The 27,538-nt window shown below is 34.8% G+C and overlaps 1 protein-coding gene and 1 long non-coding RNA gene across 7 annotated transcripts in view; one reads left to right on the top strand and one right to left on the bottom strand.

The window, feature by feature from the left end:
• KCNH7 (potassium voltage-gated channel subfamily H member 7) overlaps positions 1-27,538 on the top strand; it is a 478,895-nt gene that overhangs the window by 56,120 nt on the left and 395,237 nt on the right. The gene's annotated exons all lie outside the window — the stretch shown is intronic.
• On the bottom strand, positions 4,694-20,832 carry LOC104005241 (uncharacterized). 2 transcript variants are annotated; one of them, XR_010149771.1, is made up of 4 exons: positions 20,779-20,832; positions 17,779-17,839; positions 5,038-5,177; positions 4,694-4,781 (listed from the first exon to the last, which is right to left on the bottom strand). It is a non-coding gene; the product is annotated as an uncharacterized LOC104005241 (long non-coding RNA). The 2 variants fall into 2 exon arrangements; XR_001716270.3 differs by having other exon boundaries at positions 20,611-20,824.

The raw sequence follows: 27,538 nt of genomic DNA, 5'->3' as shown, positions 1-27,538 counted from the left end.
TTTCTTCTCTGATTTATTGGATATTCAGGAGTATGTTGTTTAATTCCAACTTTTTTTAAATTTTCTAATTTTCTTCCTGTTATTGTTTTCTAATTTCATACCATTCTGTTCATGAAAGATCCTAGACATGATTTCAACCTTCTTAAATTTGGTAAATCTTGTTTTGTGGCCTAATCTATGATCCTGGATAACATTCTATGTGTGCTAGAGAAGAACATGTATTCCGCTGTGGTTGAATGGAATGGTTTATATACGTCTGTTAGGTTCATTTGGTCTATAGTGTTGTTCAAGTCCAATGTTTACTTATTGATTTTTCTACCTGGATGATCTGTTTATTGTTGAAAGTGGGTTATTAAAGTCTTCTACTATTATTGTATTGCTGTTTACTTCTCCCTTCAGTTATATCAATTTTTGCTTTATATACTTAGGTGCTTCAATAGATATTGTATATCTATTAGCAAATGATGATGGCCATATTAATTTTAATAGTCTTGTCTTTTAACTTTTATATTAAAGTCAAACATGATCTACACACCACCATCACAGTATTAGAATATTCTGAATTTGATTATGTTCTTATTTACTGTGAGTTTAATATTTTCATGTTGTTAGTTTGCTTTTGTTTTAACTTGAAGAAGTCACTTTAGCATTTTTGTAAGGCAACTATAGTGATTAACTCCCTCAGTCTTTGTTTGGGAAAGTATCTCTCATTTTTGAGGAAACCTTTGCTAGGTACAGTATTCTCAGTTGACAGTTTTGGATTTTTTTTGTTTGTTTGTTTACCAGTACCTGACTATATCATCCCATCATCTTCTGGCATCAAGGTTTCTGCTGAGAAGTCTTCTGATAGTCTTATTGTGGTTTCCTTGTATGTTATAGGTTGCTTTTCTATTGCTAATTTATAATCCTCTGTTTGTCTTTGACTTTTGAGAATTTGACTGTAATATGTCTCAGTGACGATCTCTTTATGTTTGATCTATTTGGGGTAATTTACATTTTATGAATGTAGATATTCATCTCCTTCTCCATATTTAGAGTTTTCTGTCATTATTTCTTTTAAGAATCCCTCTGCCTATTTCTTTTTTTTAGTTGGTTTCTTCTTGGACTTAAATAATACATAATTGGTTCACTTGATGGTCTCCCATAGCCCTGTAGGCTTTCTTCCCTCTTTTTCTTTATTTCTTTTTATTTTTGTTTCTCCAATTAGGTCATTTCAAATGACCTGTCTTTGAGTTTGCTAATTCTTTCTTCTGCTTTATCAAGTCTCCTACTGAAGCTCTTTAAAGAATTTTAAATCTTATCTATTGTGTTCTTCAGCTCCAGAATTTTTGATTGGTTCTTTTATATGGTTCCTGTCTCTTTGTTGAACTTTTAATTTTGTTTTTTATTGTTCTCCTGATTTTTATTTCAGGTAGTGGTGTTCTCTTGTAGCTTATTGAACTTCTTCAAAATGATTACAGATGGTTCTCAACTTATGATGGGGTTATGTCCTGATAAAACTATCATAAGTCAAAACTGCATTTAATATCTCAATCAATTGTAAAGTAAAAAAGTCATAAGTCAACCATCATAAGTCAGAGACTGTTTGTATTTTTAATTTTTGCCACACAGTTCATGGATTTTCATTTCTTTAGGATAGGCTATGGATGCTTTATTTTTTTTTTCTTTGTTGGTGTCATGATTCCATGATTATAAGCAATCCTTTTGGTCTCCCCTTGGTATCTGACCATTTGAAGAATTAGGGTCCTCCTCTACTCTTTACATATTGTATTTGGCAAAGAAAGCACTTCACCAGTCAGCCTTTCCAAAGAGTCTAGGTAGATAGGCTGAAGTATCTGCAGATAACCTTGCTGCTGGAGTCCTTAGGTGGCTGGCCTAGTGCCAAGGTCAGCAAGCACGTGGGCCTGGAGCCTTGGTTCACTGGAGTAGGCCTGGAACTAGGGTCACTGTGGGTGGTCCTGGAGCCTGTGAGTCTGTGGGTCTGTGGATGCCAGCCTGACACCAGGGTCTACTGAGATGGACCTGGAAACTGAGTATATAGCATCTGAACTGATGTTATCTGGGCCTTGAGTCTGAGTCAGTGGGGGCCGGGCTGGTCCTGGGCCAGGCCTGCTGCCTTGATCCATGGGAAAGACTTGATCATGAGTCTGTGGAACTAGCCAGGCACTGCAGTCTACTGCGGTAGTGCTGGCACCTGAATACAGAGGGATGGGCCTGATGTCTGTGATTATGTGTGTGGACCTGGGTCCAAGATCCATGAGTACCAGCCTCAAGCCTGAATTCATGGATGCCAGCCTGGTGCTCAGGGCCACAGAGGCTGGCCTGGCACTGGGTTGGTCCTGGATCCTGGGGCTACAGGAGCCAGCCTAGAGCCTGGAGCCACTGAGTCTGGTGTTGCACTGGAGTGGGCCTAGAGCCTGGGTTCATGGTGCCAGCCTAGAATCTGGGTCTGCAGGAGCCAGCTTGACACTAAGGTGAGTCTGGAGCCTGAGTCTGGGGAGTGAGCTTGAGTTCTGGGTCTGTGGGCACTGACCTGGGATCTGAATCCATGGGGGATATCCTACACATGGATCCTAAATCCACATGTGCCAGCCTGGAGACTGGGACTGCCCAGGCCAGCTTGAAACTAGGGCAGGCCTACTGCTTGGGTCTGCAGGGCCTAGCCTGGCACCAGGGTTAACTGGAGAAGGCCTGATACTGGGGTTCACTATGAACTCATTGCTCGATCCATTCTTCTCCCCACATGCTAAAGGTATCGTTCTCCATGTTGTGCTGCATGGTTTTCGGGGAAGGTTGATGCAGGTAATATAAAACTGTCCTCCTTACCATCTGCTGTGCATCTTTTCTTATTCTCGTGCTTCGCTCAAGTGCTGTAATCTTTCACCTGCATTCCTTAGAGCATGGGAAGGTATTTTCTGGTGTGGATGGTTGTTCAAATGGATATTTTTGTGAAGGGAAACTCCTATTCCACCATGTTGCTGATGATACCCCTCTTCTTATTTATTTATTTTTAAATCATGCAGCTTAAAATACTGAACATCTGGATACCTCCCCAAATCAACATAGGTCAAGTTCAGTAAATTTAAGCATGCTTGTGTTAGACAGCAGCTTACATTTAGAATTTTTTTTAATTGAAGACATAATTTTAAAATACTTTGCTTTAAATACATTGAAACTTTTTGAAACATTTTCAAAGATATTACACCAACATTTATTTAAACAGAATCTATAAAAATCATATGCATTTTAAAATTTGTTTGGTTTATAATAGAAGTACAAGCTCAAAAAGTCGCATTCCCAGGGTCCAATATCTGGCTTGGTGACTTGCTTATTGTGTGGCTTTGGACAATTGGCTTACCTCTGTGCATGTTCTCTTATCTGTAGGATGGAGGTAATTGTAGCTACATAATGGAGTTTAAGTAAGGAGGGGTTGACATAGGTCAAGCTCATGAAACAGTAGCTGGCACACAGTAAGTGTTCCAAGAATGTTGGCTCATACTACTAGCTTTTTTTTTTTTTTTTTTTTTTTTTTTTGAGACGGATTCTCACTCTATTGCCCAGGCTGGAGTGCACTGGTGTGATCTCGGCTCACTGCAGCTTCCACCTCCCTGGTTCAAGCAATTCCCCTGCCTCAGCCCCCTGAGTAGCTGGGATTACAGGCACACACCACCATGCTCAGGTGATTTTTTTGCATTTTTATTAGAGATGGGGTTTCACCATGTTGGTCAGGCTGGTCTTGAACTGCTAACCTTGTGATCTGCCCAGCTTGGCCTCCCAAAGTACTGGGATTACAGGCATGAGCCACCGCACCCAGCCCATACTACTAGTTTTAACTCAAGTTTGTCAAACTATTGAAAGGGGGAGTTTATTAAATAATTTGAAAAATTAATAGTCTAATAAGAGTGGTACAGTTACAATTCAGTGTCCATTCTCAGGAGATGCTAAGTAGCACTGGTCATAGACTCTTGCCTGAAAAAGTTGCCCCTAAAAACCACACAATCAAAACAGCCAACAAGCAACAACAACAAAAACAAAACAAAAATGCACCCCCAACTGCAAACAAACAAAAAACAAAAAACTATTCCACAGGCAGCCTGATATGGAGTAATAGTGCAAAACAGGAGAAAATAAAATCCAAAACACAGAAAGCCTTCCTTTTTAATTCACTCATTTGAATATTTAAAGCAAGTTAGATTTGAGTGACTGCAAAAAAAAAAAAATACAGTGAAGAAAATCAAGACAGCCCAATAGTCGCAAATTATTATAAAAAAGTAAAGTCAGTGAAATGTTGTAAAACTTCCGATGTAAAATATTAAGTGGTCATGATATAGTAACACTAATACTTAGCAAGAACTATAATGATAGAATAGAAAGAAACAAATAGAAAACTAAGAGCTTTATTAAAGTGTTCTATTTAAGACTGTCAATCTTAAGGACAGACATTGCTAACTGGTGTATTTACCTAAATGTGATTCATATCAGTCAAAAAGACTGATATCTCTTGGTTTATCCTGTTTGATGACAAGCTAATATTTTCTTTCAAAAGTGAAATATATGTATAGTTAACAACATTTTAAGTTGATTCTTAAAACTAAATTGGAAATAGTACGGACCTATCTTTGAATAGAAAAGACCATCCTTATTGGGCTCATGTCAGCTATCACTGGCAGATTGAGAGTTCCAGTTGTCAGAGGTCTAAGGAATTATGACTCCCTCCAAAACAGCTCCATGACTGCTCCCTTTTCCTCATCCTTCATACCCTCGTGGTCTGGTCATAATTGCTGTGGAGGTTAACCAGGAGTTAAAAAGCATTACAACCCCTGCTAGTGTAGAATTAACTCTATCATAAATTAAATGTTTCTAAAATATTATTGTGGCTAGTATGGGATAATTTTGTCAAAGATTCCTTTTACCATTAAATATTTGCTGAAATTTTCCAAAACAATAGTGTATCCAAAGTAGTGCTACCTTCTAAGATCTTTAGGAAAGAAAGGGAATCTAACACTCATGTAATATCTTACTCCATTTGATCCTTACCGCAATTCTGTAGGTGAAGTAATCTTGCTTTATTTGTGGATGAAGACAATGAAACTCAGAGAGACATTTGTCCAAATTTGCCAAGTTTGCAGGTGGTGGTTCTTGAACCTGGAGTTCTCTGGCTTAAGGTCTTTCCACTACTTGATGAAATTAGGGAAAAAAAAGAAAATTTAACATAAAACCACTTAACATGAAGTTAATTCTTCAGTGCTCATATCAATGACTATATAGTTAGTGATAGGTGAATTAATACATCTCTGGTAAGGATTAAATAATAAAATATTGGGGTCAATATTATTATTTCTATACCTAACATGACAGAGGTTGAAGGAAGGAACACTAGTGGTCAATATGCCAGGGTCCACACTGTAAATCAGCCAGCTACTGTCTCTGAGGAAGTGGTCAAATTATTTAACCCGTTGGAGCCTCCATGTTATATAAAAGCAGCCCACAGGATGGTCATGAAGATTAAATAAAACAATGTGATAGGGAATGTTGAACATATATCAGCTCAATAAATCATTGCTGATTTTGAAACAATAGTATTAAGTAGCATAAACTTTTTTCATTTTTAGTTTGCTGAAGACTTCCACTGCTCTTCTACAGGCGGTCTGTATTTTACAAAATCCAAATACTATATTATAAAAAATATATAAATTCAGACTAAATGGGAGTTCTGCATAAATGAAAGTCATGAGAATTCCTGAAACTTGTTTTTTTAAAGGATATCAACATATATTTTATTCAGACATCTGGTAATTAGCTCTTTGAACTGCAACTAGAGTGGACTCAATACATTTATAAAGGAGAAATCTTGAAGTCAGGAATCACCAGAGAATAAGCAGACATTTTTTTACATTTCAAATGGAAACATCCAGAAATATTCTCTTTAATATAGGTTTCTTATGTTCGAAGCTCAGGTATTAAAGATGGAAACTATGTTGAGTTTTAATGACATCTTTTTGTATTCATCATCTTAGAGATGTTGTCTCTAGAGGATACTGCTAAAAGGATTGGCAAAATAAATTTAAGAGAGAATATTTAATCAGTCTAGTCTCACGTTGTCTTTCCTTCAGCAAGTGTTTGCTGAGGCATCAGACTAGCAAATATATCTTTGTCAACATCTGCTCTCATTTTCCAAATTGACAGCATTCGGAAGCAGAAGTTGGGATTAAATGTTATTCTTAAACCTTGGATCAAGCTATAAAACCACATTCCGTCTGCTACAGAAAAGCCTTCCTGAAAACATCTCAAAACATTGTTGGCCTGAGCCAAACATGTCCTACAAAGGATGTAAGTTTGTTTTCCAATTTTCCAGGCTTGCCAATATTTTCCAAGTTTATCAAATGTTGAAGCAAATGGATGTTTTTCTGCAAATGCACTATTTCAGGCAGGTCCAAGCAGGGGGAGTCACTAATGAGTGTCATGGGATAAGGAATTTATTATCACAATTATATCTTACACAACTGTGGAAGGGGACATGAAAATGAAGCCCAACTATTATCATAGTTGGATTGTCAGAAAAGCAGTCTAAGAAACCAAGCAGATCCAGCTACCAGATGGGTCTGCCAAGGAGAGCTTGTAGAGACGTCTGTAGGAAACTGTTGCTTCTGATATGTTATTACCTTTGTGGCTCCACAGTGAAGGACTTTGTGGTGGGCCTAGCCACTGTTGGATAACAGAAAGATGCTGGATGCATAGTGGAGAAGAGTTAGGACAGGCTAGGACCCACCAGGTGTCTCTGCATCTGTCCATCACAGCATCTGACTGTGATGACCCTCAGAGACTAATTGCTACTCAACTACTCCACTTTCACCTCCCAAATCTCACATATGCTGCTCTTATTGTCAACTTATAATAATTTGAAGGGGAGGAGATTTCGAGAAACATGATTTCCAGCTTAACCAGATATACAGTGCTCCATCCTACAGGCTATTGATGCCTGTTCCATGGATGGCCTTGGTGAGGATGCTTCAGCGTCCCTTTGAAGCTATTTAACTTTATTTTCAGAATAGTGCAACAGAAACATGCTCAGAATCATTGCTTTTCTTGATACTCAGATGTTTTCTCTTCTTCATTAAATCTCTCTGGTGGCTCTGTTTCTATCATTATTAAAGCCAAAGTTCTTACAATGACCCACAAAGTTTGAAGGTTGGACTCTTTATTTGGTCTCTGGTCTTGTCTCCCAAACTTTTCTCTCTCCTTCCCTCAGCTCCAGCCACACTGGCCTTCTCATTGTTCCTTGAAAATGTCAGACATGCTCTGCTGTAGTGCCTGTGCACTTGCTGTTCCTGGAATGCCTTTCTCCAAAATAGCCACATGACTCATTCCATCACCTTTTTCTGGTCTTTCTTCAAATGTCGACTTCTCAGAAAAGCCTTTCATGACAATTTTATTTAAAACTGTGCCCCTTACTTCCTCTTCACCCTTCCTGTTTTATTTTTTTCCATTGTCCTTTTCATTATCTACGTACAATATATTACATATATATTTTGTGTGCTATCTTTTCTCGCATACTAGGACATAAGTTCAGTAAGCAGAGAGAATTTCATCTGTTTTGTTTACTGCCATGTATGGCATATGAGGGTGGACAAAAGCCAGTAGCAATGTTACAAGTATGTGTTGAATGTATTTAATAAAATAGAGTTACAAAATCATTTGATCTATTTATAAGAATTATGCATGGGTTTTGTGTCATGAATGCAAGGTCTAATTTTAAATGTCATATTTCAAAATTAATAACACTAGAAAAACCTAAATTCCAGTCAGTTTTTCATCGTGATTTTCATCTCACCAGTGAGGAGACCTGCAATGTGAAGAAATATTCATTGAATTTATCCAGCTTCATAATTTCTTTTGTGCAGGGTATTGAAATAGTCAGTCACTAAAGCAAATTTTCTCAGACATTTTAAGCAATGTGTTCTCTGCTTGAAGGCTTGAATTAATCATTTTCTAACTGACCCCCTGAAACATTCGGATTGAGCTTAGTGACTTGAGGGAAAGACAGTTTAAAACCAAGTATCTAGATTTATTTGCTAATTTCTTACATGTCAATATGTAGACACTAATCTTTAAGGATCCCATGCTCAAAAAAGTATAATATATGTAATGAAATCCAAAAACACCTTTACTTACTTACCACATCACTGCTGTCTCCCCTGTTACTACTTTCATTTTTTTTCAACTTTCAATCTAATTTTTACCTTCCTCATTCTCTTCCACTAGGTGTATTTGTTTTCATTCTCTTAGATGATCAGAATATGCATAAATAAAGTTGAAAGCCAATAAACATAGGGATTTGGTTAATAAACATAGGGATTTAATAAACATGTAAATGAATGTTAATAAACAACCTGAAGAATTCAGTCTCTGGCCTTATTGCTTACTGCAGCCTGACATTGTGAATTTTTTTTTATTTCTCTTAGTTTCATCTGTTAAACTAAAAAAAATTAATAATAATAGATGCTATCAAATGAGGCTTTTATGGGGATGAGATGAGCTAATACATACAAAACATTTCGCACAATGCTGAAGACAAAATGCAAACTGAATTCATGTTATTATCAATATCATTATTTATAAGTGTGAATATACACTTGGTATATAATACTTCAAACCTCTGGTTCTCAGTTTCCTCAGAAATATAATTAAAAATTAAAATAGAGTATCTTTAATCTCCATTTCAGCTATAAAATTCTGATTCTATACAATATAGATTGGATATGTAAATGGCCATATTTGGATATATACAATAGGATATAATCTCTAGTGAATTATCTCTTAAATTAAACAATGATGGCAATTTAACGTTATATCATTTTACCAGTTTATTACAGTCTTTTTATGTGACAGCTGTTCCAACCTTAAAAGGGATCAAATCATATTCTAAACAGTACACTTTTCGAATTGAGTAATTTTTGTTTAGAAACCAGTCAAAATAATGTCTACTGCAAGAAATCTCATACTTATAAGTACATTCTATCCTAAAAGTTGTTGAGTCGATTGTTTGGAACTCTAACACATTTTACACGTAACTAACTTTACATAAGGTTAGACATGGGGGCTGTGTGTCTCCATGCTTGAGAAAAAATTAGTTCAATTAGGAAAATATGAGGGTAAATAAAAACGATTTTGCAGAGTCTAAAAGTTGTGTTTGGACATTGTCACAAAACTTAGGGCACTGGGTTATTATCTTTAATAATATTTTCTGCCCCTACCCTTAGAACTCAAGGATTCTGTTTCTAGACATTGATTGTACAACTACCCTAGCACTGGCTGGCACGCTGTTATTCAGTGCATCACTTTTTGTAGTGGTAGTAAATGATTAGGAAAAAATCCCTACAAATGCTTCAGTAGAGAATGTGTTGCATAAATGACACAATCATGCAGTAAAATACAATGCAGCCCTTAAAAAAGAATGAGATATACTTTTGTGTACTTACCTGAAAACATCACTAAGATATATCATCGTGGAAATGAAAGGAGATGCAGAAAGCTTTGAGTAATAGGCTACAGTTTTTTTGTGGAGGAAAATAACATCTTTATGCCTGTGTCTGTGGATTACTACTGACTATTTTTACCTTTAAGGAAGGGAATTACTTTTCTGGCAACAAGGAAGAGAGACAAGAAGAATTTTGTTCTTCTTTATCAAATTCATAATTCATAAGCAAATGATTTAACTTTGTATTTTCCACCTCCTTGAATCCATTTGCACCACTAGCATTCTTGCTATACCAATTGATCATGCATTAGAAAGTTTTTGTTAAAACTCAATTGCAACAGAGTAAGGGAGAAAACACACATGTACCTTGAGGAAGTGGAGGCAATTGAGAGGGGGGAAAGTAAGAGGATTTAAAAGGATGTCTGAACACATGCAAGAGAGAGATTAATTAAAGTGAGATAATTACTGTGTCCAGTGGTTATGTACAATGACACGGAGTTGAGCAAAATTATTCTGAGAGGGAAGAGACCATGAGGGAGCGTGGTTGGCTCAGACAGTGTACTACCACCAGGTGATGTTATCAACCCAAGACAGTTTGGATGCTGTTATAAGTGGGGTACCAAAAGGGGGATAAAAATGAAATGGCTTTTGGATTAAAAAGTGGAAAGAAGTGTGTGAGCAACTATTCAGAAGTTATAACAAGAAGTACATATAACACCTTAGCTCTTACAGGATAGGAAAGAGTATAATATTGTGTGCATGCATATAAAAAGATGTATATAAATTTTTAAGGGCTGGACGTGGTGGTTCACGCCTGTAATTCCAGCACTTTGGGAGGCTGAGGCAGGTGGATCATGAGGTCAAGAGATTGAGACCATCCTGGCCAACATGGTGAAACCCTGTCTCTACTAAAAATACAAAAATTAGCTGGGCTTGGTGGCACATGCCTGTAGTCCCAACTACTCAGGAGGCTGAGGTGAGAGAATCACTTGAACCCGGGAGGTGGAGGTTGCAGTGAGCCGAGATTACGCCACTGTACTCCAGCCTGGGCAACAGAGCAGACTCTGTCTCAAAAGCAAACAAACAAACAAACAAAAAACAAAAAAAAATTAAGACTGGCTTAAATGCTGTTGTTTTTCTTAAGGTGAAAGCTCTCCTACAACTTTTGGAAAAAATATTTTTTGCCATAATTTTTGCCAACAAAACAAAACAAATTAAACTGAATATTATAACAGTTGATAAGTAATTAAAATTACAATAAAGTTTTTTTTGGATTTCACTAAAATTGCGTTTGAATGACCTAGGCAGATGAACCCCTCAGAAAGACAAAAAAAAAAAAAAAAGAATTGGTTCCTCTCCACTAAAGGGTGTAGATTCAATGGGTCAATAATTGGCCAAGTAGTAAATGCGTATAACTCAATGAATAAATTTACTGTAAGTAGACACAGGTCAATTCTATTTCAGAATATCATGCTATGCAGTGATGTCTGATAGTATGTACATTAGTTTAAAATGAAAATATCTAAAATATCAGTTTCATAATGAGGTAAATGTGAATCACACCCATTTATTCTCTATCATCTCTTTTTGTATGATTTAATAATTGTAAAAAGTATTAAAATCACATGATAAAATATACCTTTTGATATTTATTGCATATAGTGAAGCACCTTGTGAGATTATTTATTCAAGAACATTCAATGCTTATCTACCGTGTACCAGGTTCTGTGCAGGCACTGATAATAAGATCAGGAAAAATATACATAGTTCTGCCCCTCACAGTGTAGAGTAATGAGAAAATAAAGGATTTGAATTTAGACTTGTCTGGTAACCCAAGACGCTGCTTATAGATTGCATTACTTGACAGTTTAATGAGTTTCTCTAATTCTCCATTTATTCAAAATATATTTATGGAGACTCTCCCATCTGCCTACTACAATTTAAGATGGTGGACAAACAGAAATGAATAAAACAGGTAAAAATCCTTAACCTTAAGAGACTTACATATCAATTTCTTTATCAGATAAATAATATATTATCAACTTCATTGTAACAAAGATTAAATGAAAAAATGTATATATAGAGCACTGAGATTAGTTCTAGAAAATAAATTGACTTCCAATAAAGAGAAATTCCCATTTTCCTTTGATTTATGGCTCTTTAGACAATTTTTTCTACAAAGCCTCATTTTGTTAGAAAGAAGGATCTTTTTTTTCCCCATCTTTGTATTCAAGATAGGAACTTAAATTTTATTGAATTGCTATTATTTGGAGAATCATTCATTTACCACACACATGCCAAAAAGTGTCACCATATTGGACAAAGTTAGCCTTTTTAAAAAAAGAATGATAATAACCAGTCTTATAAATTATATAAAATCTGCTTCAACTTATTACATTCAATGTGATAATGCAATTACTGTTAGTTCAATTTATATCAATAGTTTACCTTGTTTCACACAAGGTACCAAATAAAGTATATAGTATTCTCTTTCTTATGGCATAGTCAGAGTCATGTATTTTAACCTTGATTGAAATCTTGGCCCTGTTACTTGCCATAAGGCTGTTGGTAAGTGCTTCACTTTGCTGAGTCTTTCTGTTTTCTTCTTTGTATAATGAGGATGATGAAAACCTCACAAGGTTGTTAGGAGAATAAAATGAGATACTGTAATACAGTGAGTATATGTAAAGCACTTAGCATAGTGCTTGGCTTATATAGGAGATGCTCAACATATATTCGTCTCCTCAACTTCAATATTTACTCTTACACTTTTACTACCATAAGTAGAAAGTACAGTCAGCACTCTGTATCAGTGGGTTCTGCATCCATGGATTCAACCAACTGCAGATCAAAAATATTGACAATAAAAAGAATGATTGTGTCTGTACTAAACATGTACAGACTTTTTGCTCTTGTCATCATTCCCTAAGCAATACCATATAACAATTATTGATATGGCATTTACATTGTATTCAGTATTATAAGTAATGTAGAGATGATGTGAAGTAAACAGCAGGATATGCCTAGGTCATGTGTAAATATTTTGTCATTTAATAAAGAACTTGAGCATGCTTGGATTTTGGTTATCTGTGGGGGTTCCTGGAACCAATCTTCCATGGATACCAAGTTATGTCTGTACTATACTGGTGGTACTTGTTAAACAGCAGAATAATCCTAGGGATTCCAGGAAACCCTTTAGGAATTTTGGAACACTTCTCTCAGAGTTTCTATTGATGTTACATCACAGCCTTTATGTACTAGTCAAAGATGGTGAGTGGGCACTGAACTCCAAGTACCAACTCTAGTAACAAAGAATTGAGAACAGGGAAAGAGTGAAGAAGAACTAAAAGTTGTTAGAGGGCTTATATATGAAACTTCTTATAGTCTGAGAACACTGGTCTCATGACCAATCTCTACCCTAGCCAGAAACTTACTTCATGTTCATCTTCTCTACATTACTCCAGTTAAAGCTCCATGGAGAATGAGAAGCAGAAATATACCTAATATCTCAGGTAAAAATGAGTGGGAGAAGAGCAGATATTATAAAGATATGAGAGTAAATCCCATTGCCTTTTAAGATTATGGAATGCAGTACAGTCAGGTCCCCTGGAAGGGAAATTAGGAATCATAAAGTCCTAGACTGAGCTACTGTCTCTTTTAGAGACTACATGATCTGAAGCTCTTTCCTCTCTTCCCTCTCCCAATGCATCTCCTTAATAGCTCCTCTTTCTCCTTTCTCTCCTTCTCTTTCTTTCTCTTGTCCTCTCCCTTCCCTTCCTTTCTCCAATGCATCTTTCTCCTCTCTTTTTGTCTGTCTCCACCACTATTTTTTGACTTATATTTGCCCCAAAATACAGTCTTCAAATCAATATGTCTTTTCAGCTGAACACCCAAAAGATAACCAATTCAGTCTTGCACTATTTTAACTACACTTATCAGAGAGAAACTGATTTGGCCCAGATTGTTTGTATTGGCCAATGATTGGCCTCCCTGGACTTGAAGATGAGCACATGGGGTTGTGTACATGTAATACTTACATGAAGCCTCCCATCCAGAGGCTACATGTAGGTAGAGAAGGTTCACTAGGAAGGGATCATTTATATTCCTAGCACAACACAATGGATGTGGAATGTAGTATGTACTTGATAAATACCTGCTAAATAAATGAGAGAACAGTATATTCATAGCTTATTTTTGTAAATGTGTACTTTTTTCATACTTTACTAGCTTTACTAATAATTTACAGCCAATATGTGTGGACTGCTTATGAGCCAGATGTTGTTTGATGCACAGTCCATGTATTCACTCTGTAATCCTCACAATATTCCTATGAGAAAATCAGGCATAGATTGCTTAAATAACTTGCCCAAGTTTACATAGCTAGTAAAGAGCAGAGCCAAGGCATGTGCCTAGGTACTTTAAAACTGGCATCCACACTGTTGATCTGTATGCTGAATCCACTCTCAACATGCACTTTATTCTACACAGTATAGAGCAAGTCTATATTCACTTATGCCACTATGGATATTTTAGCATTTTGTAGTAGTTATTATTAAAAACAAGAAAATGAAATTATATAGCAGCAACTTAATGGACATCAAGGAGGTCAAAGAGTTTTCTGGTACACAATGCAAATGAATGCCTAAAAAGTATAATCATCTTGGTCCTAAAAATCTATTAGTTTTTTCCCTTTTCTTTGCATTCTCTGGTTATATAGCTCTACATTCTTTCCTTTTATAATCAGTTTTTTACTTTGATTATTCATCTTATCCATATCCATTTGACTTTTAAATGTGATGGCTACTCTTTTAAAAGCATCATTTACACTCAATTTCTATTCCATAGCCCCAAACCACAACTCATCAATGCCTCCTCAAGGGGTAACATGTGAGTAGAAAGAGAAGCATGGTAGACAATAAGAGGAAAGTATTTTGTGCAACAAAGAAGAAGTCACAATGGCAGTGTAATTTCTAAAATTCAAATACATTATGTATAATATAAAGATAATGAAATGAAAAGTACAATATAGTTCAAATTAAAACTAGACTCACTGTTAAAGAAACACAGACTAACACAATCAGATAATTTTTTTTTACTAAACTAGTTCATTTTTTTGAAAAGATAATATTCCCTGATATAGAGAAGGCATGCAGTAGGAGAGTAGTGTATTTCTAGCAAACAATATGGTTATATGTATTAAGAGTTTTCAAATGTTCATTCACTCCTCTTTCAAAAATTATATTCAAAAAAATTATTTCAAGGGTCACATAAATTTGTGTACAATGCTGCTCATCACTGTTTTATTTATACAAATTAACACCTTGTAATTTAAATGATCCATGAGAGAATATTAAGTTACAGATTGTACATATAAAATATTGTGCTACTATTAAAGTGTCTATAGAAAATTAATATCATTATTAATTGCCCTTGAAGTGATGCCTATAAAATTATTCCAGGAAACAAGTGTGGATGCATACACATTCGTAAACAAAGGAGACTCGAAAGACACCAAAATATTTATAATCATTATTTCAGTGGGGTAGAATTATACACTAGTTTTCTTTTTTATAAATTTTGATATTCAGAATTTTCTGTGATAAAAAGTTTGTTCTGAGGGCAATATTCTTCCACTGAATTTATAGTTAAGGAAATATATTTACTGATGACTTCTTACCACACACAAGCCCAGAGCATCCACATGCCAGTTCATCTTGGGAACAGACTTGCTCTTGGTACATTTGGCCCAAAATCTTATGGCTCTAAGTTAGAAGAAACCTACAGTTACCCACCCTCCACACAGGATAAGAGTTGTAAAATACAATCAAATACTACCATTCTGATAATCCCACTCCCAGAATGAAATTCTTTGCATAAGCAACACAGAAATGAATGTTTCTATCCAATTCCTTCTTTCTCTCCCTTCCCTGTTGAGGATATAAGATCTCTCCACTTCTGACCCATGTTTGCTAATCATTATAAAAGCAAGTAATAAAATCAATGAGGTAAAGAAAATAAAAAGTTTAAATAATACAAGTTTAAATGACTCAAGTTTAAAATAAGCTTAAAGTGAAAATAGACCTAAGAATATATTTTAAATAATAATTTATAATAAGGACATTGACATAAGTGTAGAAAGTTTCTTTTCCTGATCTGAAAGGCTTTATATGAATTTTCATAGATTTGTATTTCATGGTATATCCCTTGAACTTACTCTCCCAAAAAAGAAATCACTAATCCATGACACTGGAACTCTGAAGTTCAATTAAAATAGCACCTCAAATTATTTTCTTTAACAAACAATGATTTTATTACCAGAAAAAAAATCATAAAATACTAAGTATGAGTGTTGAAAATAAATTGTCACAATTGGTGAAAGCAGTGATAAAAATATTTTTTGTGTTTGTAATTTTAAGAGAAAGACAATCCCGTTTATCATATCATTTTATTTTTATTTTAAACAATGGATAATAATAAGGTTATAAACATTTATGAAATACTGATCTTCCTCAGAAAAGGTTTATCCTAAGTACTGTTTTTTGATAACACTGCTTATGATAAGCTAAAGTTTGATGCCAGCTACAAAATGACAGGCTATTTCATAGGTTTTAAAAATGTTGAGTTTTACACTTTTTTTCTTTTGTTTTTGCTTTTGTAGGTTTTTGTTTTTGTTTCTTGATGTGCTTTTTGTTTCATTTTGTGAGTCATAAGTTAACACTATTTTTATTTGCTCTTCTTTCGTTGTCATTTGCTGACACATTTATTTCAAGTTGGCAAGACATAAGTTTTCTGTTTTGTTTTTTTAGACAGTCTCACTCTGTTGCCAAGGAGGCTGGAGTGCAGCGGCGTGATCTCGGCTCACTGCAACCTCCACCTCCTGGGTTCGAGCGATTCTCATGCCTCAGCCTCCCAAGTAGTTAGGACTGCAGGTGCATGCCACCATGCCCAGCTAATTTTTGTATTTTTAGTAGAGACAGGGTTTCACCATATTGGCCAGGCTGGTCTCGAACTCTTGGCCTCAAGTTATCAGCCTGCCTTGGCCTCCCAAAGTGCTGAGATTACAGGCATGAACTACTATGCCCGGCCTCTATTCCTTTGATATTGGAGGACAGATTATGTCTATCATTTGACAGTTACAAATTATCTTGTTTAAGGAAATACAGCCATGTTTTGCTCTAGGAAGAATTCTGACATGGTATAAAAATTAAACAACTACCGTTCTACAAAATATGTTTAAAGATCACTGTCATGATTGAGGTGAACTTATCATTTGAGGTGAAACTTTGCAACAATTGGGTACTCGGGAAAAGATGGGTGCAAAGCTTCAAGGAGAGAGATTAGGTTAGCCATGTGTAGGATTTTTCCTTTTTACGGAAAAAGTGGAAACTAGACCTTTTTGTTTTTCTTCTCTGAGTTATATATGTCTATTTCCTCCGCTGTATAAGATTCTCAAACACAGGGATGATATCATATTCACATTGGTACACATTAAATGAATGTTTAATGCATTGAATTTGTTGAAGTGCGAGAAAGAAAGAGGGAGCAAAATGCTAGAGATGTAAAAGCTAGTTATATTTACTTGAACTGTATTCCTAATTGGCTTCCACTATTGATTCTGTGTGTTCAAATGGGGCTTTCAGTATCTTAAGTTTAAAATAGATTGATGTGTTTCCAAATATATCTGAGCTGGCTGATCTTGTGGTCACTTGACTTTAATACTTGTGGCCAATGGAAAAAGGGAGAAAAAGGAAGAGATTCAATAAATACTCCAACAGGAGAAAATGTACAATACTGAATTAATTGGAGCAAAAAGAAATGTTTAACTTACAGAGTTATTGTCATGGGTATTGAATGTGATAATATATGTTGTCTCTTTTAGAGATCATTTGGATACAAGAACCTGAAAACTGTTTACTAATACAAATAAATAGGGATATATTTTAGAGGGTACAGGAAAATTCCTTAATGACTAATCAAAAATAAAAAAGTATAGCTTACCTCATAAAAAATTAAAAAGTCTACATTACTCTCTTTATCTCTTTCTCTCTCCCTGGGACCTCATGGTCTGTCCTCAACTCATTTCTCTAAATGTCTGTGCCATTCTTTATGATATTTTTGGCCTAGGATAACAGAAAATCTAACTACAAGAGGGTTATACAACATGAGATTCATCATCTTATATAACAAAATGTTTGGAGGTAGAACAGATTCAGCAGTGGTAATTCAACAGATCAACTATGGCATGATGGATCCAGGTTCTTCTTATCTTTATACTTTTCTGCCTTAGCCTGTAGGCTTACCTGTTAAGCTGGTGACTTCAATCGCCCTCAGGTAAATACCTCACTCTCATGCGTCTGTTGCCTTGAGAAAGAGAAAGGGATTGTGTTCTTTCACGCACATTTCTTTTTAAGAGCAAATACTATCCATTAGGTGTACTCTGGCAATAATTTTATTTGTGAACTACATAGTATTATAACAATAATTTAAAGCTATTTATAAAGCTTTCAAATGGAGATAGTCTAAAGATATAAAAATATGAGATCAGATAAAAGGCTAGGAAAAAAATCCAACTTTCACTCTGAGACTATTAATAGATCAAAAAGTTATAGACAGTCACATGTAAATTGTTTAAATTTGTAGAAATTTTATTCATTTGGAATACTTTTCATATTAAAGTTTATTATAATAGCTGTTATAGTAATTCTAAATTAAATAAATAACATACCAAAAAATCTAGTAGAGGCAATAAAAATGTATAAAAATAAGAATGATGCAAATCCAAATGTAAACTTCAGAGAAAGGGGCAACCAGGTCTACCTTAACATGGAGGGAGGAAACTGAGGAAAGTTTCATGGCTAAAGTGATATTTGACATCTAGAAGTTGGGATAGAGGAAACCTACACAAAGGAGGGAAACAGAGTAAATATAGACTCACAAAAGCCAAGTTGCAAATACATGAATAATATTATGGAATCATGAGAAATTTCATTTCATAAGAGCAATGAAAATAACAATAACAGGTAGAGTGGATTTTGATCATGAAGTGCCCTGAGAGTCAAGCTAAGAAGTTTTAGTTTTGCATTTAGAAGCCGGAAACCATAAAATATTTCAAGGAGCCAGTAATGTGCTTCAGAAAATGGAAATGGTCTGCAGAATGTTGGGGAAATTGGAGATCTGTAGACACTACAATAGTCTAAGCAAGAATTCATGATTATCTCAACCAGAGGTGAATGAGAATGAAAATGAGAGCTCAAATCCATGAGATTGTACCAAGTTGTAGAGGCATAAAACATAACCATCACCTGGATAGGAAGAAAAGGCAAGTCTAAGATTTTTGGACCAGACCATAGAAACTAGAAGAAAGGTAATGCCTTTACCAAAAGTATGACAGTGAGGAGAAATTTTTTAGGAAGATGTGATGAATTGTTCAGATCTGGGTCCAGTGCAATTGAGATAACTAGTGGGACGTTAGTTGCAAATATTTGGGAAATTCAAGTCTGGAGCCTGGAAGAAAATTCAAGAGTATATTTAGAAATATAGATGTCTTCAACATATTGATAATACACAAGAACATAAGAGGAAGAGAAGAGGTGAAAATAAATAAAGATTCATGAGATGAAAAACAAAACATTACTTTCTCATAATGTGTATTATTCTATCCGAATCATATAATAGTCACAGTTTCAGGATGAATTTCTGTCATCTTAATTGATTTCTCAAAGCCGTATCTTAAAGACGTTAGTATCATTGTTTTACAGTTTATGAAACGGATGCGCAAAGAGGTTAGACATTTGCCCCAAAGCATACAATCTGAAAGCAGAGATATTGGAACACTTGTGCTTGGCTTTAGACTGTAAATCTCATCTTTAATAGTTTATAGTTAACTGAAATAAGTATAAATATAAAAGCTTTGTATTTGAAATATTAAAGAAAATATGTATATATATGAATGTATATATATATGTAAATATGTATATATATTATATCCAAGAGTAATGTTCAGGAACTCTATATTTTAATTAAATAATTTAAACATCTCTACTGTTCTCTAAATTCCTTCAAATTTTGAATCATCAAAATAAGTTCATTCAGATTTTATAAAGTAAAGGGATGAGTGGATTGATGTGAGAATTATCAGGCAAATATGTAATCAAATTCCCATGTACTCAGTCTTACGATGTAGCACCTGTGAATAGCTGCAGTTTCCAAATTAAACCAGCCAATTGTTTCATTAATGTTACTAAAAATTTAAAGTTTAAAAGCTCCTAGTTGGACAAATGGTGAATTAATTTAAATTTTAAATCAAGAGCATCGCTTTGCTTTTGTATTGTACCATTCTAAAAATCCCAAAGGGTTAAAAACATGATTATACACCTATGTTCAAGATTAATTTGTTTATAAGGACAGCTGTGCCTTCTGATTTGCTTATTTGCATCCTAAGTTTGTGTGTTTACAAAATTTGACTGTTCAACCTGCAGATGCCGTTTTTAATGTTTTGCTTCAAAACTTTTAACCCCTTGAGTTTCTATTTTATTCCATGTCATTTATATATATACATATGCATATATGTGCACATATGCATGTATTTTATAACCTAACATATATATGTATGCCTAATATATATAAACTATATATAGAATATGTATATACATAAGCTATAGTATATACAATTCAGTTGGTAGGTGGTCTGTTCCTTAAAATAAAACTGTATTTTTCTCTACCTTTTCCTTGGAGATGGCCTTTCCTTAGTATAGTCTATAGAAGGCTATTATAAGCCGGTTGCAATAGCAGTATGTGGGCAAGAGGACTGTAAATTCAGTGAATATTATTAGTTTATGAATATTCATTAAATTTGTTTGTATGCAGCAACTCAACTTTGTAAATGGTTGCAGCCAAAAAAAGCTCTAATTAGAGGAATTAATTAGTATTTGGAAAGGTATACAGGGATAAGTGGGCATTTTGAAGAGGTATTTTTTCCTCCTGTTGAGAAAAATACCTTCTAGGGAGCTTGCAATACAATTTGTGTGCATATCAGGTAGAAATAAACTGGAGCGTTTCCAGTTTTAAGGCCGCAAGAGAGCGGAGGTCTGTTGTTCAAGCTAGCACAAGATACTTTGTAGATCACAGAATACCTTGGTCTTTTCTTGTTGGAATTCACCATGTTTTAAAAGATGTTGTTACTCACCAACCTTCAAAGGCCACATTTAACCCTACTATAAAGTTAAACCCAGTTAAACAAGAATAATCTGACAACGGAAATTATTTTCCATGTCAGAGTGGTGCTTCTTTGCCTCTGTTACCTCCATAATATCCCTGCCACCAGCAACCAAAAAGAAGCAGCTGTTCTGAATATGTACAAACAAAAGAAGCTGTTACTATAGCAACCATAGAACCCTGTGGAAAAGCTCTCCCTTTAACACTAGCCAACCTCTCCTCTTCACCCCTCCTTCCTTTCCTTTCCTGCGCCAGCACAGACTGCCCTTGGACAGAAATGATACTTGGTGATTCGACATGGGGAACCAGAGTAAACACTACAGCCTGCATTCACACTTTGCAAGAGCTGGAAGACTTGCTCCTGGCTAAATCCTATGAAAAGGCTGCAGAACCTGACAACACTTATGAAGCACTTTGTTCCTTGTTTCCCAAACCTTCCTTCATCCTCCTTTTAAAAAATCCTACTGGCCTCTCTCATTCATGACTTGATGAAGTAATGATATCTCTTTTACCTCTCCCTTGTCAGTTTTTCTCTATCCTATATCCATGTTCATGATCCAAATGTGGCATTGCTTAATTAAGTCTGTGGGTTTTGCTGATTCCAGAGTTGGTGTTGAATTGGATGGAAGATAGGGCACTTTTGACTTCAGAGGTAAATGGATGATGCTAGATGATCGATGCTGTTGGGTTTTTTCCCTCCATGTGGTAAAACATAAAGGCACAATTTATTTAAAAAACCCAGCTTCAGAAAATCTGTCCAAAACGATTACAATTTGAGGCCTTTCTCCAAAGTTGTGTTTTGATTAATCAATAACATCTTTCACTTACTTTTTTATGTCCTTTGATAGTCAGCCTTCAATTTACTAATTGCTTGTACTGCCAAATTAGTCTTTAAGTCAATCATTTAGGAACTTAAATTTGTTTTAAGTCAGTAATTTAAAACGTGGAACATATTTTGTTGTAGATACTATCTACTAACTACTCTGCTAACCCAAAACATGGCTATCTTGCTAACACAAATCAATTTATTTCATATTTCTCTTAAATATTTTCTTTGCTTGTGATGAAATTGTTTAATTTCAAAAGCATCACAGGCAGATTAAAATGTTGTAGGATACTATTTGAGTTTTTCAATTTACAGCATAGGACTTTATAAATAGCCTTGTGATTCAACAATAACTTGAATGATGCTTTCTAACTGGGGCTAACCCTGGTAAAATCTGTTCATATTAATTTAAAATCCTGAATTAAAAACTAAGACATGGGTAATTGTCCTATTGGTTATTAAAAGTGTTTTAATACTTTCATTAAAAAGACTATGAAGTATTCACCCATGAATATACAGGTCAATGGGATATGATAAAACTGAGAAAATGGCCCACTTATTTATGCAGTTATAGTATATAATAAAAACAGCCTTCTGTATCTGTGGGAAAAGGGTGAGTTAATTATTAATGATGTGGGTACCATTTTAGCAGAATCTGGGGGAAAAAACGGATGTATACTTTAAAATTTACATCATAATTAATTCCAAATAGATGAGTTACATATAAACAATGAAACTCCAATAGCAGTAAAACTATGGGAGAAAGATGATGAGAGCACTGAAAAACCTCTTTCCACCTCTCAAGTTCAGGAAAAATATGTATGATTATATTTGGTGTTGATAAGGATGTGAGGACCAAGCTTTCATTTATTGTTTGTTGAAATGTAAATTGGTAAAATTTCTATGAAGGGAAATTCCGATATAACTTTAAAATTTTCAAATGTATATACTGCTTATTTTTTTATTTTTTTAAATGTGCCATACTCTTTAACTGAGTAAATTCACTTCTAGGAAGGTGTCCTACATGTACAATTAAACATACTAGGAATGACAGGAGTATGTACATGGTTATTCATTGCAGCAAAATATTAGAAATACCATTTATGCCCATGAATATGATATGGGTTAAATAAATTATTTTACATTCATATTATGGGAAAATATGCTGCCATTATGAGTGAGAGATTGAGACACAGGGAAAGGATGCTCTTCATAAACTCTTTATAAACTTATATGGAATAATCTCAAAGATAAATTGTTAAATTTTTTTAAAGCCAGAAAAGAACAATGTACAAGGCATTCTACTCTTTGTGTAGAAATAAAAATGATGTGTGTTTATATGTGTGTGTGTGTGTGTGTAATGTGCTTAGAACATCTTTGGAAGGACACACACACAGAGCACAGATTCACTAGAAGCATCAAATCTTCTCTGGAGAAGTAGCTCAGTTTCTGCATTACAGCTGGGAAAGAGACTTCATTTTATAACTTTTGTGCATGTTGAATTTTTAAGATATTGCCCATATGAAAATCCCTGGACGTAAAATGGTCTGAAAATGATTGCTTTCTAATCTCTGCTGCTCAAATGTTTGGCAGAAAACTGGAAGACAACAGCATAGATGTAAAGAAAAACGACGACTAAAATAAATAGGAATCAAACGAACAGTTCTCCACTAATCAAGCTTTTTTTTTGTTTTGTTGTTGAGGAACTCCTTGATCTTCTGATCACTTCTGGAATTTAGACTTGTCAGAAATTATTGTGACAACAAAGGGGTGCTAGACAGACTTGAAACGTTAACAAAAGGGACTCTATTGCCATGTTTTAGACCTTCTTTTCACTGATAACTAGGTCTTTCACAAATTCACAAGCCCTTTCTTGTAGTTGGATTTTTGTTTTGTTTGCTTTTGCTTAACCTGTTGTTTCACGTCAAGGCACATGTGCCAAATGTGAGCAACGCTGACTAGTGCTGAAATTGAACTTTCCTGATCAATAAGGGGCACAGGTAATTTCAAGCCTTCTTTCCTTTGACACACACACACACACACACACACACAAAACACACACACACATTTAAAAAGAAAATGAAGTATACAGGAAAGCAAAAACATTAAATGCTTTTTAGTAGTTTTTAGTAGTTAAAGTGGAGGAAGGGAGAAAATAAGTATGAATAGCAGAGCATTTGTTATAAAAGAAAAAAAAAGTTCTGCAATCCCAGCTACTCAGGAAGCTGAGGCAGGAGGATGGCTTGAGGCTAGGGGTTTGAGACCAGCCTGGGCAACATAGTGAGACCCCATGCCTAAAAATAAATTATGTAAAAATTAACTGGCTTGGTGGGGCATGGTCCCCGACACTTGGGAGGCTGAGGCCGGAGGATCATTTGAGCCCAAGAGCACAAGGCTGCTGTGAGCTATGATTGTACCACTGCACTCCAGCAGCCTGGGTAAAAGAGTGAGACCCTATTTCAAAAAGAAAAAAGAAAAGAAAAATGTGGAGAATTTTGTCATCAAGGTGAAGTAAAATTCATTCATTTATTGTATTTTGATCATATTCATTCTTCACTATGTATTGAGCCAGCTCCATGAAAGACAGTAATATGACCACTTAAATTTGTAGTTATCACCCCCTCTATTAAATTCAATAAACATTTTTTGTTATCTTTTACAAACACTGCTTGTTAGGAGAACAGTGTGGTGTCAACAAAGTAAGACATATGCACCTCTAGTCCCTATGAAGAAAACCTTCCAGCACATAGCAAAGGACCTACCTATATTAGAAGCCCCACAGAATTGAAAGAATTGAAACCCATTGAGAAGAGTTGTTGCAGAGAACGAGATTCAAAGTGTGAACACTCATCCTTGTCAATCAGGGTTCTCATTCTTAAACACAATGTCAGAAGTAAGCTGATGGTTATATTTAATATTTAGGCAAGAAGATATATGTGTATGCATTTTTGGACTTGTACACATACCAGGATTCAATAAAGTATCATCTATTAGTGGAGTTTTGAAATTAACATCTTCATTTCATTTTCCTTTTTCTGCACCCTGCAATCAGGCTTTCTTTTTCTTCCACCTTGTTCCCTGAAGAGTAGGTTTATGTTGAATGTTGGTGTTAGTAGCAGCTTGATCTTCTGTTTTGTGCCTTCTTGTATTCTTTTTTCTCCTTCCTTACCCTTCTCCTGGTTATATCCAATACAATAAAGTCAGTGTAGATATTCATGTCAGCATTGTGACATTTTAATATTTTTTAAATTTGGCTTTATAGCTCTGATGTTTATATGGCTATATATGTCTAACAATTTAAAAATATAACAGCTTTAAAAAATTATGTTGGCTAACCAAAATATGTTGGCTGAGCTCTCTTTGCCTATTTAAAGTAAATTTATTTTGGCTAGAGTAAATGTATGTATGATGCTTCATAACATACTAAAATATCATGAATTTGGGAAAATAAATTTAAAGTTGAAACTGCATCTGCTTAAAGATATTTATGTTTACATTGGACATTTTTACAAATGTCTCTAGCTTTTTAAAAATAACTCATGAATTGATTTTTTAAGGCATCTATACCTAAGCTTACATTGTTTGTTCCCTGTCAGTTTCGATCTGGCTTTTGTACTTGCAGTAATCTGTAAAGAGAGTGATTATTTACGCTTGGACATAATTCTACTGGAAAAATAAGTCTATTCTATACATTTTAAAGAGGATTTATGTATCATTTTGCATTTCTAGTAGTTTCTAATAATGACCTAGAACAACATTGCTAGATTACACTAGATTTGATCAACTTTAACAATATTTAGATAATTGGGAAATTATACTGTCTATAAAATATTATGAAGGAGGCTACATGGAGAGAAGGCATATCTCCTTGGAAATGATTTCATTCTTAATACACATATAAAATATGACCACATTGTGCTTTGAATTTTTATGATCATGCTAGCCATAAAATCAAAGCGTGATGGCTTCTTGTAGCTGCTGCTATTTCTCTTTTATAAAATGAAACTTTCAGAGACATCATACTGACTGTTCATTTTCTACTTCCTGATTTGCAGTACTCTGACATGAGTTTTCCATGAAACCTTAAGGAATCGTACAGTTGCAGTAATATACTATTGGGAAATATTTACCTATTTTTACGTGAAATAGCAAGAGAAAAGCCAAATATTTGGAAAGAAAGAAATACTAAAGAGGAACTTTAAAAACATTGCCTACTGATGTAAAATCTTTCCTTAGGACAGAGGAAAAAAAACCCTCACAAACACACATTTCACACACATAGACTCCTGTAGCATCTTTATTAAATTCCTCACATCAATTTGTTATGGTATTTGTCACATTGTTTACACAAAGGCAAAATAGCTAAATTTTTTAATCTCCGGAGACTACTATAGTAGTTGACACATAGTAGGCAGCAAATGAAAGAACCAATAAGCATAAGTAGTAAAAAAAAACAAAAGCAAAACACACACACACACACACACACACACACACACACACACACACACACTGCAAATGCCTTCCTTTCAGATTAATTTTCTACTAGGTATTCCACCCAACTAAGACAGCATTACTAGCCCTCTAACTTCCCCTGGTCATTCATTTCTCTTAACACAATTCCTATACCCCATTTCTCTCCCTGCAATTTGGTTGAATGTTTACTCTCTATGGATGCATCAAGCTCTGGCCATCCTATTTTCTAACAATTTTGGAACTTTACGGATCCTTTTAAGTATCAGCATGGTGACAGAAACTAGAAAGAAGCACACTGTGTAACTTGCAGTGAGTAATTGGCAGTTTCAGATAGTGAAAGTCAACTGTGTGTGGGTGCTATTTGCAATTAACGAACTATATCTACTTGGTATATCGTTAAGTGGAAAGCAAATGGCATAGTAATAACTGATAAAAATGGATATAGATACAGGACTTTTGGGTTCAAAACTCATCAATTGAATGATTTTAAAAATGTTTCAATAATATTTGTAGTGTTTACTGAGTACTCAGAATGGTGCTTAATGAATCATGGCTCCTGTCTTAAAGGAGCATACATTCATTTATGAAACTAAATTTGTACAGTTGAGACAAAGTTATAGAAATTTCAAGAAATTAGTCAGTTGGATGGAATCTTAGGGCATGATTCCTGAAATTCTTATAGAAAAGTGGACAAAAATTAGAAGAGAGAATCATAGGAGCAGTGATGGATCTCATTATCTCTGTTCTATCCATTGTATTATAAAATACTTTCAAGATGATATGATGAATGTGTTATTTTACTGGCTGCAGGTTCTTCCTCTTCAATTTTAAAGAACTGCTTAAATAATTGTTCCTTAATTTCATAGAATATATTGATTGCTTATTCTAGATAAAACACAGATTAAGACTCATACCTCCCATGTTTACCTATACCTTTACAGTTTCCTAAGCATATTTACATTATTTATATAACTTTATGTCTCATGACAATTAAGGTGGGCAGACAGGAGTTATTATAATTATCATATAAAAATGAATATGAGGCATATACTGACACTATGACTAAAATCCAATTTTTATGGCTCTTCCAAACATTCTTCAGATTCTCCCATTAAGGAGCTCAGACTTTCAAAACACAAACACCTGAGACATATAGACTGAGTTCTAAATGAGTGAAGTGTACAATGCTGCTAGTGTTGAGAGGAACAGCCCCAGTCACTGGCTAAAGTTTGTGCCACAGGGTGGTCTTTCTCAATTTCACATCTGGTAGTTATATCAGAATGGATCTAAAATCCATAGTCTTTCTTCCCACTGCTCCCAAAAGCATAATTCTTCTCTCCACATCTCCTTCATTCACCCTCCCTGTCCCCAGTGTTAGTCTCTCTTTCCTTCCAACAAGATCTTTCATTAGCTCAAGTTATTTGCTGACAAGATGTTATAACAAAAGCCTATATATATATACACACACACACATATGTATATATACATATATATGTTATTTCTTGATCCCTTTGAAATAAATTGTACATTGTGTAGAAAAAAAACAA

The sequence above is a fragment of the Pan troglodytes genome, chromosome 13 (assembly GCF_028858775.2).
Source record: "Pan troglodytes isolate AG18354 chromosome 13, NHGRI_mPanTro3-v2.0_pri, whole genome shotgun sequence".
Lineage (NCBI taxonomy): Eukaryota > Metazoa > Chordata > Mammalia > Primates > Hominidae > Pan > Pan troglodytes.
The sequence above is the reverse complement of the archived record's forward strand: the minus strand, read 5'-3'. Positions and strand labels throughout refer to the sequence as shown.